At 48.3% G+C, this 18,785-nt stretch overlaps 1 pseudogene; it reads left to right on the top strand.

Annotated features, from left to right (window-relative positions):
* Window positions 1-6,657: 6,657 nt before the first annotated feature.
* Window positions 6,658-7,640, top strand: LOC138158532 (keratin, type I cytoskeletal 18 pseudogene; annotated as a pseudogene).
* Window positions 7,641-18,785: the final 11,145 nt, after the last annotated feature.

The raw sequence follows: 18,785 nt of genomic DNA, 5'->3' as shown, positions 1-18,785 counted from the left end.
GGGGAGGCCACTCAACCCAGCCAAAGTCGAGGGAGAGTGGCATTGGGGAAAGGGGGGGTCCCCACCTGGGAAAGGGCTGTGGAGGAGGCGATGTGGGCATCTCTGCACCACTCTCCAAGGCTTCATCTCAAGGGAGAACCTCTGGTGAGCTCCAGGTTTGCATTGGGGACTTTCAGATCCCTATTAGACGGCAATCTGGGAAAGAGGGAGGAGGGGGGAAAAAAAAAAAAAAACTGTTCACTTGGATAGAACGAGCTAAAGGTGCCATCTGGTGGCCATTATATGTATGGCATCCGGATTCCTTAATCAGCCCCCAGTCTCCATGACAACGTAAAATTGTGACCCGGCATTTTGACACCAGGAGAATGAAGCTTCTCTCTAGGAGGGACTGTTTCATTCTTCGTACTCACGTCCCAAGAGCCGAAGGCAGGGAGAGGCACACGTAAGTTCTTAATGCTGCTCCTCACGGGCGGACAGTTACATGGATTGTCCCGACCCAAATGAAAACCTCCAGCAATTTCATTCCAAGGCAAGCAGAAGGAAAAGGGCCTATTTTGAATTTGGACAGAAAAGTGTGGTTTCTGTTCTTGGACTTGTCAGCACAGCCCCAGTATGAGGGGAGGGCGCCCCAAAGCTCTGCCCATTCACTGACATAATTTCCCTCTGAAAGCCCCACATTTCAGACTGAATCATAGCAGCAGCTCAGCATCTCAAGCTGTTGGCATGAGCAGAGCTGAAGAATGGAGGGGCGAATGTCAGGAGGAGGCAAGCTGGGAGGCTGAGGAGGCACCAGGAGGTGATCGACCTGATGCATCAGCAGGAGAAGGAAATAAAATGTGACAAAAGAGAGATTTGGGGAAGCTGGAGCAGGGAAAAATAAATGAAACACAAAAGACTGGAGATGAAGCAGGGGCGGGGCAGGCAATGGATTAACTGGTTAATTATTCAGAAGCATCTATTAGCCCAGTTAACCTGCCAGGGCAGGAGGAAGAAAGACAGGAGCCAGACTGCTTGAGGGCAAGAGACCAGGAAATCCCAGGTCCTGGCAATAGAAAATGATGGGGAGGATCAAGAGGGAAGCTGACAAGGGACCCCAGACATCAGCTCCAAAGGGACCCCAGATATCAGCTCTAAGGATCAGCCAAATACTAGTTTCAAGGGGATGTTAAGCATTGGCTCCAAGAGGACCCCAAATTTAAGCTTCAAGGGTTTTACAGGAAACTGGGTCAGGGCTGGAGTTGGAGGCTGAAGAGCCCATATAAGGAAACATTATAGGAGCAATTCTGTCTTGGGGCTGTTTCTGTAAGGATTTCAAATGAATTCTATCTGCAGACAGCAGGGCAAATAGATAAAGTAGCCTTTTTATAGTTAACATATACTCTCCTCCCAGAATCTAAATGTTCCCTGGAAGCGCATCCCTCGTGGCCCATCCTTCTGGGCTTCATGCTTCTTTCCTTTTGTTTCCTCTTGCTTGCCCTTTGGCCAGTAACCTTTCGTCCTCTAGCCAGTCCCAGCAGATCACCACGTTGGCGTCAGAATGAGGGTGGGCATCCTTTGGCCCTGCTGTAGCTCAGAATTTTCAAGCCCAAGTGACCCACTAGCCTCAACCTCCCCAGAGTGGGTCCCACCACTTTTAGGCACTTAATGAGCTTCAACCTCCTGCAGCACCTGTCTTCCTGGCAGGGTCTCTGTTCACATGTCCAGGCAGATGCAGAGGGTGAATAACCAGCTGGTTTTGTTTCTGTTTGGCTTTTTGTCCCTAATGAAGGTAGGCAGGGGTAGGGGTAGAAGGACCTAGCCAGGGGATCCTAAGGAGGCCCTTGACCACAATTAGAGAAGAGAGCCTTTCAACACATCCCTTTCTGGAATTTTGGGAAATTGGCCTTGGGTTTGGGCTAAATGCACCTGGAGTCATGCTTTATCCTGTGTCTAGCAGAGGCTATCCATGTGGTGGTGTGGGACTCTCCCACACAGAGAAGCATGCATGCCACTCACTAAGAAGATATTATAGAGCAGAAATCCCATGTATCTGGAGTTCTCTCAGTGTCCTTCAGAGTCACAGGAAATCCCCCCCAGGTCAAGACAGGGGCTTTATGCCTTAGGGCTCTGGAATGGCAGATTGCTAATGGTCAGTTGGTGTCTCGAACTGAAATGACCAAATGCTGACCTAAGCTGAGAAGAGCCATGGCAGGGAGTAGAGGCCATGAGAGGCCACAGGAGTTAGACATCAGAGAGCCTGGAGTCAGGAATGCCTGGGCCCAAATCCTGCCTCTGACACGTTCTAGCTGCAGGGACCCTGGCCCTCACTTCCCCTCTGCTTGCCTCAGTCTCCTCCTCTGTAAATGTGGGTCATGGCAGCATGTTCCTTCCAGGGTTGTGGTAAGGATCAGATGAGATCTTCTTTGTAAGTTTTTTTTTACAAGCTTAAGATACTGTATAAGAGCTCTTATTGCTAATATTATGTTTATTACCATTAGTATTCCAGCCAGCACTTTGCCCAGGGATGGAGATCAGTCCTGTCTGAGGCACCATTTGGTTCGGTTTAGTGGGAGGACAGCCCTTAAATGTCTGGCTGGTTTCCATGTTTATTTCTCTGGGGCACAGTCCAAACATGGGAGCTAAGGAAGCCAGAGAAGGTCAGTCCAGTGGGAAGGATTCTGGGATGGAAGGGGAGGCTGGCACTTGGAATTCTGCTCCATCCCTTGCTGATGAAGTGACGTTGTGAAGGTCACTTTCCCAATTCTGAGCCTCAGTCCCCTCATCTATAAAATGAGGGGGCAGCTCTAGAAGGTTTCTGTTGTTCCCACCCAGGCTCCATCTGGGACCCAGGACCTTGTGCCCCCACCCATCTCTGCCTCTGCCTCTGCCGGTGCCTGGGCTGGAAGGAGCTGCAGGTAGCCCCCTTTCTCCACAATTCTCTGACCCTCTGGCCAATCTCATTAAAGTGAAGAAGCTCGCCTTTGCAAAGGACACAGGCTTCCGAGGCACAGAATCTCCTTCCCTACCTTGGTTATGGGGGCCTGTTGGCGCATGTAACGAGCAGGTGGGGTGAAAGGTATTTATAGAAACCTCAGAGGTGGGGCCCCTCCCCAGCTGACCCAAATGCTCTCTCTCCTCACTGATATGTGCACCTAAAACACCAGGCTGGCCAGGAGAGCCCATCAGGAAGGTGAGGACCATGGACGGAGCAGAGAAGAGGACTTCTGATCGGCTTTGGTCTCATCTCCACCCTCAGGGCTGGCAGGTGACTACGGAGTCCCAGTCCTTTCCCCTGAGTAGCTGGGAATTGGAGGCCAGGGAAGGTGGGCAGCCACGTGCAAAGCAACAGAAGCTGTCTCTCACGCAGCTGCCCTGTGTCCTCAGAGTTATGAATAATTCATTCAATAATTGGGGACAGAATCTATCCAGCAAGTTCACTAAAAATAGCAGCATAAATTGAATGTTCTAACCTTATTACATTTTTTTTAATCCTGGGAACTGTGAATTTTCACAGCTTGGGATGGGATTTCATGCAAATTGGCTACTTCTTGAGGGCCCCTTATTGGTCCTTTTAAAAAGGTTTCTTTTCCAGGACCCAAACCTCTGTGACTTCTGAAAGGGAGCTCTTCCTCTTTGCTTCTGCTTCCCAAACAGTGGCCCCTTCTTGAAAGTGGAGCCTCCTGCCAGCTGCTTGTGCCCGGCCTCAGGCAGGGACCACGCACTGCCTCAGACCCCTGGGGTGTGACCGACCTGCCCAAGAGGGCACTGCTGGCTCCTCAGCAACACAGGGAGGCTGTCTCCCTTGGAAAGCAGGTGCTGCCTACCGATGGGCTTTGCACTTGACCACAGGGAAGCATGGGGTGCAGATACTTTGATATGAAATACAGGCAAGACCCCTCCCCTCACTGTCCCATGCCTCCACCTCTCAAGGTAGCCTGGAAACAGGCCAGTTGTTGGTTGGCGAGACAAGCTTCCTCCAGCCATGGGGCACTAGAGAAGCCCATCAGGACCTGTGACAGTCTGCCAGATTGGCTTGAAATGAGCCCTGCTGCGGAAGGCCTATGGAATCTGGAAAATGCGATGATGGGATTGACATGAAATTGGAGGACAAACTGATTCCCTGAGGATGCTTTTACTGACTGAGGACCTTCCAGAATCCAGTCCTCAGTAAGAAATCAGTGATGGAGTCTTTTCTGGATAGTTTGGAAGGGCCTACATGCCATAGCAAAGAAAGCTTTGAACTTGATATCAGCAAGTCTTGAATTCAAAGTCTGCCTCAAACAGGATAACCCTAAACAAGTACCTGACCTCTCCCAATGCCTCAGTGTCTTCATCTGTAAAATGCGAATGTTAGACTCGAAGGCTTTAAGCAGCGTCCAGAACCAGCACTGAGGCCCCACAGTCACCTCCTGAGGCAAGAGGAGAAGCCGCAGAAGCTAGCGGACCCCAGACTTTCAGGATGTCAAGACTCTTCTTGCGGGACCGAGGGTCTCACAACAGCTGATGTCATTCTCAGGAGCTGTTTCCCAGGGCACTGTCCCCTTTGGCCTGCAGATGTTCCCACATGTGGTTCACCAACCTCCAAAGAGACTCGATGGGATCTGATGCTGGGAAGGACCCTGGAAAGAATGAGTATATAGACACATGCACAAGCGCTTTGATTCAAAAGCATCAACTGAGTGCCTGCTACATGCAGGGCAGGGTGCGGACTCTGGAAACACAAGCTCAACACTTCTTAGACAAATCAGTCTTGCTCTGTAAGTGCTTCCATTGGACTGACCTGACCCTGCTCCAAAGAGCTGCAGCAGAGGGATGGGGAGCTCACCTAGGCTTGGCCTTCACCATGTCTTCGGTATGAAGGCTGGTTGTTGGGAAGGAAGGAGAAAGGCCCCCAAACTCTGCTCTGAGGCAGGGAATGGCTGCTGTGGAGCCCCCCTGCCAATGGGCCCCTCCCCTGGAGGACCCTCTTCTGTCTCTGTCTCTACTTAGCGTATAGTCGGCACCAAATAAATGCTGTTGTGGCACGATGTGACCCCGAATGTTCTCCCCTCCTCCCCTCCTCCTTCCCCTTCTGTTCTTCCTCCTTTCCTGTAATATCCAGGACAGGCACTGGGCACCTCTGGCTCAGCCTACCTTTGCTGAATTGGGGAGGTCTGATTGGCAAGCAGAGGGTTCTAGCCCTTTCCTTGGGCCTGTCTACTGCAGACATGGCAGGAAGAGTCACAGCAGGCAAAGCCAAGTTCCTGTATTGGGCCTTTCAGCGAGGAGCTGGACAGAGAGGGCTAGGGACAGTCACAGCACCCACTCTGTAGTGGTCCCACCTCACAGACTGACAGAAAGCCCAGGGCAAGGTTGGAAGAACTGCTTCAGCTTCGGACTTGGAGATCAAAAACCTTACCTGGTCCCTTTTTGAAGACACTGAGGCAGACAGTGACAAGCAATAAATTTATTAAAAAGCTGCTCTCTGCCGTGGGTAATCTATGAGTCAGTCAGTCCACAGGCATTTATTAGGCCCTTATCATAAGCTGGCTAAGTGCTGAGGGGACAGAGGAAGGCAGAAGACACAAGCCCAGCCCTCAGAAAGCTCAGGCTAAAGGGGAAGAGAGCCTGTAGTGAGTGTGGAACAGATTCCACTGTGAAGACCATGGTCTTCCAACACCACACCACCTGGGTAGGGTGAAAAGGACACTGAGAAGCCAGAGGGTGGCCCGGGCAAAGGCAACTGGAGCCCAGAGCCCCCAGTGGGAGACCGTGGGTGTGGAACAGGTCATGTCTCTGATGAAACGCTCCATTTTGCCAAACTTTTTCCCTCTTTTTTGTACTTGCTTTCAGGGATGGCTCTCTTAGAGGGGAGAGGGAAAAGGAAGGATTTGTTGGGAAATGGAAGTGATGTTGTAAGAAAAATAACAGTAGACCTTTCTTTTCAAAAGAGCGGGAGGGTAGCAGTGATTCACCCAGCAGGAGGCCACGGTCAGGAGGTGAGAGGGTCTCCGCCAGAGATGTTCAAAGGCACATTTGTCTCGGAACTTACTCGGCTGGCTCCATCTGGACACAATGGGGAGGTAACAAAGCCTCTCTGTCTGCCAGGAGCAGCACTGGCCGGCTCTCCCGCCCTCCACAAGGGCCCCAGCATCAGAGCAAAGAGAGGCTGACCTCACTGAAACATCTCTGGTGTTGTCTCTTCCCTGGCCCCAGCTGGCCCCCAGGGCAAACAAGGAAGAGGCCAGGTCACTCCTGGAACCACTGAAGAATCAGACTCTGCCAAATCTGTGCCGAGGCCAAGCAGGGCAGGCAAGCATGCTGCAGTGGAGACAGCTTGGAGGAGGGTCTTAGAGGACCCCGGAATCGGGGCCACCCAGTGACTAGAGAAAAGGAAAAGGAAACCCCAAACACAGAGTCCCATCCAAAGCTCCTCAGAAACCTTGAAGATTCAAAATCTTATTTTTGTTTCTCCTTAATTCAAAAGTGTTGCTTTTGAAAAAGCAATTCACTTGGGTCCCAAAAGGCTGATTGGCAGTCTTGACATTTCTGTCTTCCAACAAAAACCTGCCCTAGAATCTCTACCAGCCCCTGCTGGCCTGAGGACAAAGACCATTTCCCTGCAGGAGGGATGAAAGTCAAGAACATAAAGGATTGGCTCACTATTCCTGTTGCGCCCATCTGTCCTCTTTCGACATCATGAGTTTCACTACCCGCTCGACCACATTCTCCACCAACTACCGATCCCTGGGCTCAGTCCAGGCGCCCAGCCCCTGGGTCCTGCCCACCAGCAGCGCAGCCAGAGTCGATGAAGGCGCCGGCGGCTCCCGAATCTCCGTGGCCCGCACCACCAGCTTCCGCGGGGGCTGGGGGGCCGGGAGCCTGATGGGGGGGGCTGGTAGGGATTGGGGGGATCTAGGGGGAGAAAGAGACCATGCAGGACCTCAGGGACCGCCTCGCCTCCTATCTGGAGCGCGTGCGGAGCCTGGAGACCGAGAATCGGAGACTGGAAGGGAAAATCAGGGAACATATGGACAAGAAGGGGCTTCAGACCAGAGAGTGGGGACACTATTTCAAGATGAATGAGGATCTGCAGGCACAGATCTATACAAGCTCAGTGGACAAAGCCAGAATCGTCCTACAGATGGATAATGCCCGTCTGGCGGCTGATGACTTCAGAGTCAGGTATGAAGCAGAGCTGGCCAGGAGGCTGTAGAAAGCGACATTCACGGCCTCCGGAAGGCCATCGATGACACCATCGTGACCAGGCTGCAACTGGAGACAGAGATCGAAAACCTGAAGGAAGAGCTGCTCTTCACGAAGAAGCATGAGGAGGAGGTGAAAATCGGAGGCTCTGGGCTGACTGTGGAGGTGGACTCTCCCAAATCCCAGGACTTGAGCAAGGTCATGGCTGATATCCGAGCCCAGTAGAAGAACAGAGAGGAGCTTGACAGATACTGGTCCCAGCAGATCGAGGAGAGCACTGTGGTGATCAACGGCAGATCTGAGGAGGTGGAAGCAGCCCGAAACACTGTCACTGGGCTGAAACGTGCAGTCCAGTCCCTAGAGATTGACCTGCATTCCCTTCAAACCTGAAACCCAGCTTGGAGGACAGCCCGAGGGAGGTGGAGACCCGCTACGCTATCCAGATGGAGCAGATCAACACAGCCCTGCTGTGTTGAGGGCTTGAAGCCCTCCAGCTTACCAACGTCATCCCAGAAATGTGACTCACAATGTTCCAGTCAGGATCACTGGTCAGCTTGACTCCAAAGTTTAATTCCAACAAACAGAAAAGAAAAACTGAAGAGATTAGATGGGTGGCTAAGGGAATTATTTTCTAGAGTTTGTCTATGGAGAGGAGAGACAGCTCAGCTCCAGAAACAAGGGGCAACGGGGACCTCTGGAGATCCTTCCTAGCATCTCTCTAAATGTTAATGGGAGCTAATGCATTGTGGGCAGGCTGGCGCTCCGAGCACTCAGGCAGCTAGAGGGAGGGATCAAAAGGATTGAAAGACTTTGCAGATGTAAGTTCAGGCAAGGTACTCTGCCCATCAGAAGTAAGTAGTCCGCATGCTAAAACTATCAACACAAACAACCCCTGTGCAGAAGCTCTCTGCCCATGGATTTGTCTGGCAGCCCCGGGGGATTTCCAAAAACAAGGCAAAGGCCCCCAGTGCCACCTCAGTGTAAGATAATGGGGGGGGGGAGACAATTATAATGAAACTTGGGCCAAGGGGTAGGAAGGGTGCAGGGAAATGTGGCAGGGCTTTTCCAGAATAAATCACTTTAGGAATGAGAGAGCCAGAGGAACCGACACCAGCCAGGTGAAAAGAAAAGAGAATGGGGACAATGGGGAAACAAAGGCAGCTCCAGGGATCACATCAGTGGCAGAGAGCCCTGTGACATGTGGACATTAATGAAAACACAGACCACTCCCCCCCACATTGAATTGCTCGTGTCCTGTTTAATGCTATGCTGACAATAGCCCACTTTACGATGAATGCCGATCTCGAGCCCTTGGTCTTTCCCTGGATCAGGGCTGAACGAGGCTCACAGAAGGTGGGCTCCCACTTCTGCATGGACTGGCTCTGTGAGATCCTCGTGGCTCCAGGCAGTAAGGTGAATGTGCCTCCCTAAGAAAAGAAAGGCCCTTCCCAGGTGGGTGACCAATGACGGTGCCCCTCCTCAGACACCCTCCAGGATGGAGAGGTGCTTGAGAGATATGGTGAGGCTAGGATCTCTGGGAAGGTCAATAAGCCATGCAGAAGCCAGGCTGAGCTGGCTGTGTACCTTGAGGAGAAGAGCCAAGTCCTGGCCAGCGACAAGAGCCCTTTGTCAGCTCCCTTTACACCCTAATTTCTGGCTGCACCAAGAACAGGGTTTCTGAAAATGGGCTCTGCAGAATCATCTCTTCTAGTATTAATAGACAGCATTAATATGTATAATCTCTCCTTGCCACGGGCACGAATTTGTCATTACTGCATGCTGGAGTGATCACAAGTGAGGGCCATACATAGGGTCCTAGGCTATGCCTGACAAGAGCCAGGGTGGGCCCAACTCTGGGAGAAAGAACCAGGCTGGCTCTCACCCCAAGGGCGGGCAAGGCAGGAGGAATGGGCCCTGCCTTCAGACCCAGTGCAGAGTCAAGCAGATGTCTCTTGTCAGAAGGAAGAAGCCAGAGAGGGCTCACCTCCAGAGAAGGAGCTAAGCCAAGGTCCCAAAGCTGAGCACTGTTGCAGGAGGCTTCAACAGTACATTAGAAGTCAAGGTTGGTTATGACCGATGAGCCTGGCCTGTTACTAGGAGAGGGAAGAATCAGGCCAGAGGACTGGTCTGGGGAATAGGGCTTCAAAACCTTGTGGGAAGGAAAGGGGAGGAGAGATGAGGGAAGGGAAGGAGGGGAGGAAGGAGGGAAGAGAGAGAGGAAGAAGGAAAAGGGAGAAAAGGGAGATGGGAAGGGAGGGGAGGGAAAGAGGGAAGGAAAGGAGGGAAGGAGGAGGAGAAGAGGGAAAAAGGAGGAGAGGGAGATGGGGAAGGGAGGGAGGAAGGAAGAGAGGGAGGAAGAAGGAAAAGGGAGGGGAGAGGAGGAAAGGAGGGAAGGAAAGGAGGGAAGGAGGAGGAGGAGAGGGAAAAAGGAGGAGAGGGAGATGGGAAGGGAGGAGAGAGGAGAAGAGGAAGGAAAGGAGGAAAGAAGGAAGAGAGGGAGGAAGAAGGAAAAGGGAGGGGAGCGAGATGGTCTAGACATGCAGTTTTTATTCTGGGCCCAGAAGAAAGAGTCAGAGAGCTGGTTCCTACAGGCCTGGACTCAGTCCTCAGGTGCTTCCTCCACTGGGCCTTGCGTCTTGGCCCCAATCCCCACTTCCTCTTTCTCTGGGGTCTGCCTTCATATCCTGCTCCTTCTTGGACCCAACCATAGAAAACAGTCCCCTGCCTCGAGTGTGCCGAAGGGCCAGCGCCTAGGCGTTCCTCCCTCAGAGAATGAGCTGGGTCTGGGGAGGTGATGGAGAAAAGCTTCCAGGCAATTCCCCAAGTAGAACAGGAGAGGGTGCCATCCTCCCACCCAAAGCCCGGTCTGTCTCCGAGCCGCTCCTTCACTGTTAGCTCTAGACTGCCCGGGGTTCCTCCCACTCATCACCTCTTTGGTGGGGATGACAAGTCAGGCCTTTCTGGGTGTGGGGAGCCCTTCATTATCCCAACCTTCCCTCTGGAGGGAAGGAAAGGGCTGAGATCCAAGCCTGTGGCAAGGAGACAGGGGGAGATGCTGGGAAGCTGAGTTTGTGGGATGCCTTTCCCATATCAAGGAGGGAGGGCATCTCAACAGACCCCATCTTTAGTCACTCAATGGGCCACTCAGTGGTGTAATGGATGATAGGGCAGCAGACTTGGAACCTGGAAGACCTGCATTCCAATCCTGCCTCAGACACTAGATGTGTGAACCTGGCCAAGTCGCTTCACGGCTGCCTGCCTCAGTTTCCTGTAAAATAGGGATCATATTAGCGTCTACACCCAAAAGTACTGTATAAATGTTTGTCACCATCATTATCCTCTCCTTTGCTGCTTTTCTCCTGTGTCCTGAATGCCCCTGCTCCCCAGGGTTTCCTCTGGTGCCAGCCCTTTCAGCTCTGCTCTCTACGGCTGACCAGTCGGCTCCCTTTTCTGTTTGAATGATGCACGGGTCACTATTCCTTCCTTCAACATTTCCTGGCAGGCAGAAACAAAAGGAGGAATTGAATTTAATGCTTCTTTCCCTATAAGCATTCTTTTCTCCAAGCAGGAGAAACTCCATAATCCTTTAAGTTTTAATCACTTAATCTGCTCCCATGTCCAGAGGAGAAACAGGTGATGTTTCCCTCCTCAACAAAGTCTAAGAAATTGTGCTTTGTGGATGAAGTTTGACTTCTGCACGGGGCTCAGACAAGCACAGAAGGGATTTTCCAAAGGAAAGTTCATGTGTGCTAAGAAACGTTTTAAAAGTAAAATTCAGAACAAAAAAGAGTTCTGCCTAAATAAAGGTCCCTTTCACAGGGCAGCTAGGTGGCACAGTAAATAGAGAACTGGACCTGGAGTCAGGAAGACCTGAGTTCAGATCTGGCCTCAGACACTTAACACTTACTAGCCATGTGACCTTGGCCAAGTCATATAATCCCAATTGCCCTGCCTTCCCCCCTCCAAAAAGCAAAACAAAGCAAATAAAAGTCCCTGTCCCCTAAGTCTAAGTATTTGAACCCCAGGCTGGTAGAAACAATTCCATCAGGGTCCTGGATATGAGGGTGCTTACTGATCATTATTTGTAATCGATTCTTTGGCAATTTTACTTCATTCATAGTATTTTCTCATACATAGCTGAGCAGACAGAAAGAAAGGGGGGGATGAGAAAGGCCACTTAGAGCAGAGAAAGGGGGTCAAGACAGGAGCTCCAAAGAGCTGGGTTCAAACTATCTTATTCTATGACTTTAGGAAAATGCCTTAAAACTCTTTGAGTTTCCATTGACTCATTTGCCCAAGGAGAAAATCATAGCTGCCCTGGCCATTTGGCTCTGGCCCCCTCTCAAGGGTCCTAGCAGGATCTAGAGAAAGCTTGGAAACAAAATGCCCTGAAGCAAGATGCAAATGGAATGGATTCGTCTCTTGGGACCTGGACTCTTCCCCCAAATCATAGCATCTCACCTCTGCTGCTAAGGGACTCTGGCTGCTGGACAGTTGTTTGTAATACTGCCAGCAGTGATCCATGCCCAGAGCAGCAACCCTGAGAGTGAGGGTAAAACCACAAAGTCACTGATGTCTACGAACATGTTTCACTTGGACCAACGTTTATCAAGTGCCTTCTGTGAGGTCCCACAAAGCTGGGCTTTGACACAGGCCCTGTCCTCACAGTCTAGCGATGGGATAAGACTTTCACACAGATTGCTGGAAGACCAGGATTAAAGAGAAGCAGAGTACACAGCTCTCTTTGTTCCCGAGGGGAGGAAATCAAGAGAAACTTCGTGGAAAAAGTGGTCATTGAGTCAGTGCTCAAGGACTGAAAAAAGGCAAATGTCAAAATTTTGGATAAAAGGAAGGAGATAAGATACTATACTTTAGTATGTAAAAATATAGGCTGATAAATTGTATTTTTAATATAATATTTAATTTAATATAAATAATAATTTAATATAAATTGTATTAATTCCTAGAATGCAGCATTAACAGGATGGTTTGTGTGCATTTAGGCAAGGAAGGAGTGCTCAGGAAAAACCAGCATGGCTTGATCAAGGCCAGACAACGCCAAAGTAGCCTCACGCCCATTTGGGAAATGGGAGCTAAACTGGTCGTGTCTCCCCCAAAGGCAGCAGAGTTTCAGTAACTGCAGACTGAGAATGTCTATCTTCCCGTCTTTAGGCCAGGGAGCAGGCAAGAGGTGACAAAGGCTATTCTACAGTAGACTGCATCTCTAGAAAGATAGAATCGATTGGACAGTATGGGGGATACTAGACTCTACTATGCTTCCTGTTAACATCAGATCTGGGAGATCAGGGTGGCCCTGGAGCAGGCACTGGGAGCTGAAAGTGCCCCTATATGGTCTGTGGAGTGTGACCAGCTCATTTCTTCACCCCTTCTCATCCCAGCTTCTGAGGCAAAAAGGATTTTGTGGAGTCCACACGAGTCACTAAAATTACAATGTTTTCTCATTAATTCATCAATTAACTCTGAGCTCCAGTCCTAGTTTACTAAATATAATGTAATACTTCTTTTCTGGGAAGTATTGCCTGTCTTCATACATGAGAAACTCTGTAATCCCTTAAGCTTAAATAAATAGTGCGATTACTGGCTATACTTTCTCTAAAAGGTGAAACATGAAAAAACCAAAGACCTAATTAATTATTTAATGGACGGTAGCATATCCATTGTGAGTACTCTCACAGCCAAAGTCACCTTCAGACGGTATTCCAATTATTGACTACTCAATTCTGGATAAGCAATCTTATCATTCATTCTCTCGGGGTATCAATTAAAGCCTTTTCTCAAGAATTCCCCTCAAGTTTCTTCACAAGATAAGGGTTCACTTCATTCTCTGAGGAGATAAGCTTCCTGTGCTTCTTTGTCCTCTCTTTAGCCACAACCATTAATAGCCTCATTAAGTTAAACAGTTAAACCCTTGGTCTCACATCTGTCCCACAAAGCAATCTAAGTTGTGACTGGCCACGATTACATTGCCCCTTAAAGATAAAGTGCCCATATCTAAGGTATTTATTGGCAAATAATAGTGAGTCCTCCCCCCGAGAAGACACTCTTCCAATGGCATCTTCCAGGCAAGTATCAAAACTCAGTTGTGATTGCTTGAAAGAGAAAATAATGAGGATGACTTTTTTTTCTCTGACCCTATGATTATTAACAGCAGTGAGGTATAAGAGAGGTCATCAGACATGTAATCATAAAGATAGTCACCAATGACACAGAGGTGATGCTTTGCCAAATCAGAGTGGATGAAGACTTCCCCACAGAGGGTGATGTCGTCTCGATGTCTCTGCTTGTTGATGACACTGGAAAGGGTGTGTGCCTCTAGCCTTACAACAGCCATTAAAAAGTCTCTTAACACTCAAGAAAATCTAACTTAATAATCCACAAAAGAAAGACTGTGTATGTAAAGAAGGTCTGTTTTCCAGGCTCTGATATGCAGGTGAATAGAAAATCCACTGGTCTGTTCTATCAGCACAGATACCTTAGGAAGAAACTAAAAATGGAAAATGGACAGTGTCCAGAAATAAGCAGACAGGTAAGGGCAGGCTGGACAACCTCAGGGTAGCTGGCAGCATGTCCAAAAGCCCAGATTTCTCCCTGAACCCAAGTCCTATCTTTTTAATATCAGCACTCTTCCAGTAGCATTGTATGACTGCCTGCCAGCACAATGTCTCATGAGTCAAAGTTGTAGGTCAACTACAGGACAACAGAGACATGCAGGTCAGGCCTAGGCAAGCTCCAATGCGTTACCAATGAAACAAGAGAAAGGGGCTTCCCATGGGCAGCCTTCCTGCTCCACTGGGATCCTGGCAATGTCAGAAAAGTGGGAGGAAGGCTCCAGCACATCGGATGGACCTTCTGTGTAGGAGGAAAACCAGCACAAGAGATGAGAAGGCATCTGTGGGCTGCAGCCTGCACCGCTTCAAGGAGGGCCCACACTTGTGAGATCACAGACCGTGGAAGCAATCAAGGCAGCTAAGTTGGCCAACCACAGGGATGGTGGTGGTGGAGTAAACCCAGATTTCTTTTTTTTTAATCAAATTCTCTATTGACTTCTAGTTTACATCATTCATTTCCTCTAGATTTGGAGTTACAAATTTTCTCCCCATTTTTCCCATCCCCACCACCCCAAAATAGCAGTCCCACAGGATATCCCCTCCTCCAATCTTCCCTCTCTCATATCTTCTCCCATACCCCCTCTGACTTTCCAATAGGGTACGGTGGATCTCTATGCCCCAGAGACTGTATGTCTTATTTCCCAGTTACATGTAAAATAATATTAATAATAGTATATATATATATTTAATTTTTGATTTTAAAACTTTGAATTCCAGATTCATTCCCTTCCTCCCTTGTCACCTATCTTACTGGGAAGACAAGCAGTTCAGTATAGGCTGTACATGTGTGGCTAATGCAATACAATAACATAGTAGATATATTGTAAAAAACAGACTATATTTCCCTCCCTCCTATCCCACCTCCCACTTGTTCTATTCTCTACTTTGATCCCATCCCTTTTCAAAAGCTTTCAACTTCCCTCCCCCCAGCCTGCCCTCCCTTCCATCATCCCCCCTCTCATTCCCTTCCCCCTTACTCTCCTGTAGGGTGAGATACCCTATTTAGTGTGTATTTCATTCCCTTTCTAAGCCAAATTCAAGGAGAATAAGGTTGACCCATTCCCTTTTGCCTTCCTATTCTTCCCCGCCATTGTAACCATTTTCCCTTGCCAATTCTATATGAGATAGTTTACCCCATTCTGTCTCTCCCCATCTCCTCTCATTATATTCCTCTCTCACCTCTTAATTTCACCTTTTAAGTATCATTCCTACCTATTAAATTGGTCCTGTGCCCTCTATCTATGTATACCTGAACACATATATACACACATTCACATATGTATTCATATGCCCATATACCCTCCTATATAAACATATATATTATGTATATGTATATGTGTGTGTGTATTAGACCCAGATTTCACAAAAGCGTTTGACAAACTTTCTCGTGGATTCAAAGATTGTTTTTTAATGGACAAATTACAGTTTAGAAGGAAGTCTCTAGGGGAGTGCCCCAAGGATCTGTGATTGACCTTATACTGTTTAATAGTTTTTATCAATGATGAGTGAAATTTTCAGGTGACAAATCTAGGAGGAATAGCTAATTCAGTAGAGGATAGGATCAAAATTCCAAACTATCCTCACAAATTAAAACTCTTAGCGCAATAGCAAAGGCAGAAACAATAAAGATAGAAGTAGAGGTCTAGTCTTGGCACTTGGGTTGCACAAATTAAATGGAAGGAAGGAAGGAAGGAAGGAAGGAAGGAAGGAAGGAAGGAGGAAGGAAATCACATATTGAAAGACCCTATATCCAGAAAAGGGGGCTCATAGCCCCTCTGTCCTCTGTCCTTGTTGGACCACATCTAGAATAGTATACTACATACTGAATGCCACACTGGAGATAGGACACTGACAAGCTAGAGTAAGTCTATTGAACCCACCAGGACCATGTTATTTAATGAGTGCTTTAAAAAATTAGGAATATTTAGTTTGTCAAAGAGAAAACCCCAGTCAGTGTTTGTGTCTCCAAGTGTTTGTGGATGAGTGATCAGACTTTTCGGCTTAGATCCTGAAGACAGAAATAGGAGTAGAGTTGACACAGATTAAGAATTTCTTTATGTAAAATGCTCCCAATATTACACATATTTCGATATTCACTGGGCTGCCTCAGACACTAGAGGCCAGCAAGTGAGGGCACAAGGATGACACATCAGAGAAGTCCTAGAGGGATTTGGGGGCAGATGTGGGTTGGACTCCCTGCCAACACTGAGATTTTGGGAAGATATCCAGCTCACCAGCTGATCGATTAACAGGTGTTTCACAGAAATACTTGCTTCTTACATAAATTTCAAAAAAATAAACACATTCAAGCTTCCAATTCTCTGTCAAATACAGCATTTAATGATGAGTTTCTTGGAATCTTTAAGCAAATAGTTTATTCTGGAATTGTGATACTTCAGAATTGTATTTGCCTAATCAATCAAACCCCACTTTAATGCTTAAGATTTCTTTTACAATGGAAAAGGGAAAAGATAATTCTTGATTTCCAGTAGAATTGTGAATAAGTAGAAAGTCAGCCTGTCAACTTGGTGCACTTGTCTCCTGAATGCTGTGTGATCTCATCGGCTTTCCACTTCCCTGGGATCCGGCAAAGTGTTGGCAGATCTATCTAATGAGCTCAACCAAAGAAACCAAACAAGTGCAGTCTATTGTGCTACAGGCTTCCCAGCATAGCAAATTTTTACATATTGTTTTAAGTCTTTTTAATTCCTATTACAGAACCATCAATGTTCTTTTTTCCACGCAGAGATAAATTGTTAAACAGCAGATGAGAGGAGCTTATGTGCAGCTGAAGACCACCTGTTTGTCACATTTCTCCCCTCCCCTTCCCACTTTAATATTTTTTTATATTCTAGGTGTGAGAAGCAAACCTCTGAGCACTGGAGCTGCCTCTTTGGGCAGCTGCTGCCATTGTGGGCTCTCTTTTCCTCCTTGGCTGCCCTAACTGGGAGGGAAGCCATGATAAATGCTATAGTTTCAGAGGATGAGTCTGATGCCAGATGAAGAAGGCAAGGAACAAGGGATCTGCAAATGATGTTACATCACCCACTTGCCACATCTGCCAAATATTAAAAGGCTACCAGCCATTCAGTTTCCCAAAAAGGAGGTAACATATGCAAAGTGCTTTGCAAGCCTTCAAGGACTATAGAAATCTCAGTTATCAATATTGTTCTTATCATCACTATTATGGGTTATTGATGTGACTGTTACTGTCAGCTCTGAGCTCTGGTGTAGAGAGATTTGACTGCACTGGGGCTCCCTTATCCAATATGTTAGCAAGCCGTCCTGGACCTGGGTCATCTTCAGATTTGATAAGCATGCCATCTAGCCTTTCTCCAAGTCACTGATAGAAATGTGAACCACAACACGGCCAAGTCAAGATCCCTGGGCTACTGGGATCACTTAGCACCTGCTTTTTGCATCTGGCCCTTCCCTCCTGGCTCTCCAGACTTTCTCCAGCATGGCATAGCAGCCTTCCCTCCCTGGAAGCTCCTTCTGTCCCTGCTTTCGTCACCCTGGAAGTTCACTCTGTCCCTGGCCTTCCCATGCTGGAAATAGCCTCCGCCCTTGCAGACCCTTCCTTTCAGTGGTCAGTCCCTCCCAGAACCGAACTTTCTTCTGATTTTCTCCACCATGTCCCCCTAGCCAGGACCCTCTTTCCTTCTCCTTCTCCTCCCCCTTTGATGTGTTACCTTCACCCATTAGAATGTAAGCTCCTTAAGAGCAAGGCCATTTTTCTTTCTCTTGTATGTGAAGCCCCAGCACTTAGCAGAGCTCCTAGAATACCACAAGAGCCTAATAAACTTTTACTGACTTTGCTTTTAGATGCTTATGGCTTTTTGTTCCTTTGACCTAGAAGCCCCAGATTTCAGCTCTGACCTTCCTGAGAGTTTTAAGTTTGAGGGTTTTTTCAGGTAGTGGCCAGTGGCCTCTTTCAACGTTGACTCGGCCCTGTGGTTCTAATACATTTGTCGGGGCAATCTGAATGTGTGTGTGTGTCTGTGTAAATATGGAATCGAGGGGTCTTTGGGGGAGGGGGCATGGTTTTCAGAGAGTTGAATGATTCTTCTCAGCCTGTTTTCTGGGTCAGTTGTTACAGTAGATAGATTACATTTCCTCCTCTTTTTTCTAATATCGTTATTTTATCTACTATGTTTTGTTTGTCTGCTGGAGTCTTTGGGCTCTGTCTGCTCCGTTAGAGTGGGGGCCGGGGGGGAGTCTGCTCCATGGCTCCGGTTTCCACCTTCTGTTCTATTCTCCCTTCGTGTTTTCCCTCCATAGATCTAGTTTCCTGTTTTATCTCTTGCTTCATATTTCCAGTTACTCTTGCAGCACGGTTTTCTCTGGGGCTGTGCTTATGGCTGTTGTGAAGTCACTCTCTTCTTCCAGGTTTCCCTCTGTGTGTCTCTTCACAGTGAACATTTTTTTTCCTTTCGTTCAGCTTTGTCTTCCATTTGCTACGTCAGAATGTTGTGGGTCTCCACCCAATGGGAGCCTTCTCATGGGAGCCCTGCAGGCTTTGGGAGCCCATGATGCATTTCTGCTCGGATGATTCCTAAGTGCCAGCCTCTTTGCCTGAGATCACTGCTTGTTTCCTTGGAGGGATACCTCTCCCAATGCCCACAGACTGACTGTCTTTTAGTTTGGTCCTGGCAGAATGAAAGAGCTCCTATTATTTCCTTGATCGCCATTTCATCTGGTGCTCTTTTTAGAGCTTTGCTGGAGGGCCAGGAGCCCTCACTGCCTTTCAGATCGCCATCTGAACCACCGTTCGCTTCCTTTTCTAGATATTTACCAATGACTCCCTTGAGAACCCGTCCTAGCCAGGAACTGAAGATCATCTCTCTGGCTGGCATTCCATCTGCTTTTTTTAATCCTGGGCTACCTCTCCCTCCCCCCCCACCCCCTTGGGTCCTCCAGCCATCACTGGCTTTGGGTCAGTAATCACACCTTCCACTTCTCTCAGGGCCTCTAAGGATCTGACTCATTTGA

The sequence above is a fragment of the Petaurus breviceps genome, unplaced genomic scaffold (assembly GCF_028583685.1).
Source record: "Petaurus breviceps papuanus isolate PSGF00001 unplaced genomic scaffold, PetGlider_PUasm1.0 174, whole genome shotgun sequence".
NCBI classification, from domain to species: domain Eukaryota; kingdom Metazoa; phylum Chordata; class Mammalia; order Diprotodontia; family Petauridae; genus Petaurus; species Petaurus breviceps.
Note: the sequence above shows the minus strand (reverse complement) of the source record. Positions and strands in the feature narration are given on the sequence as shown.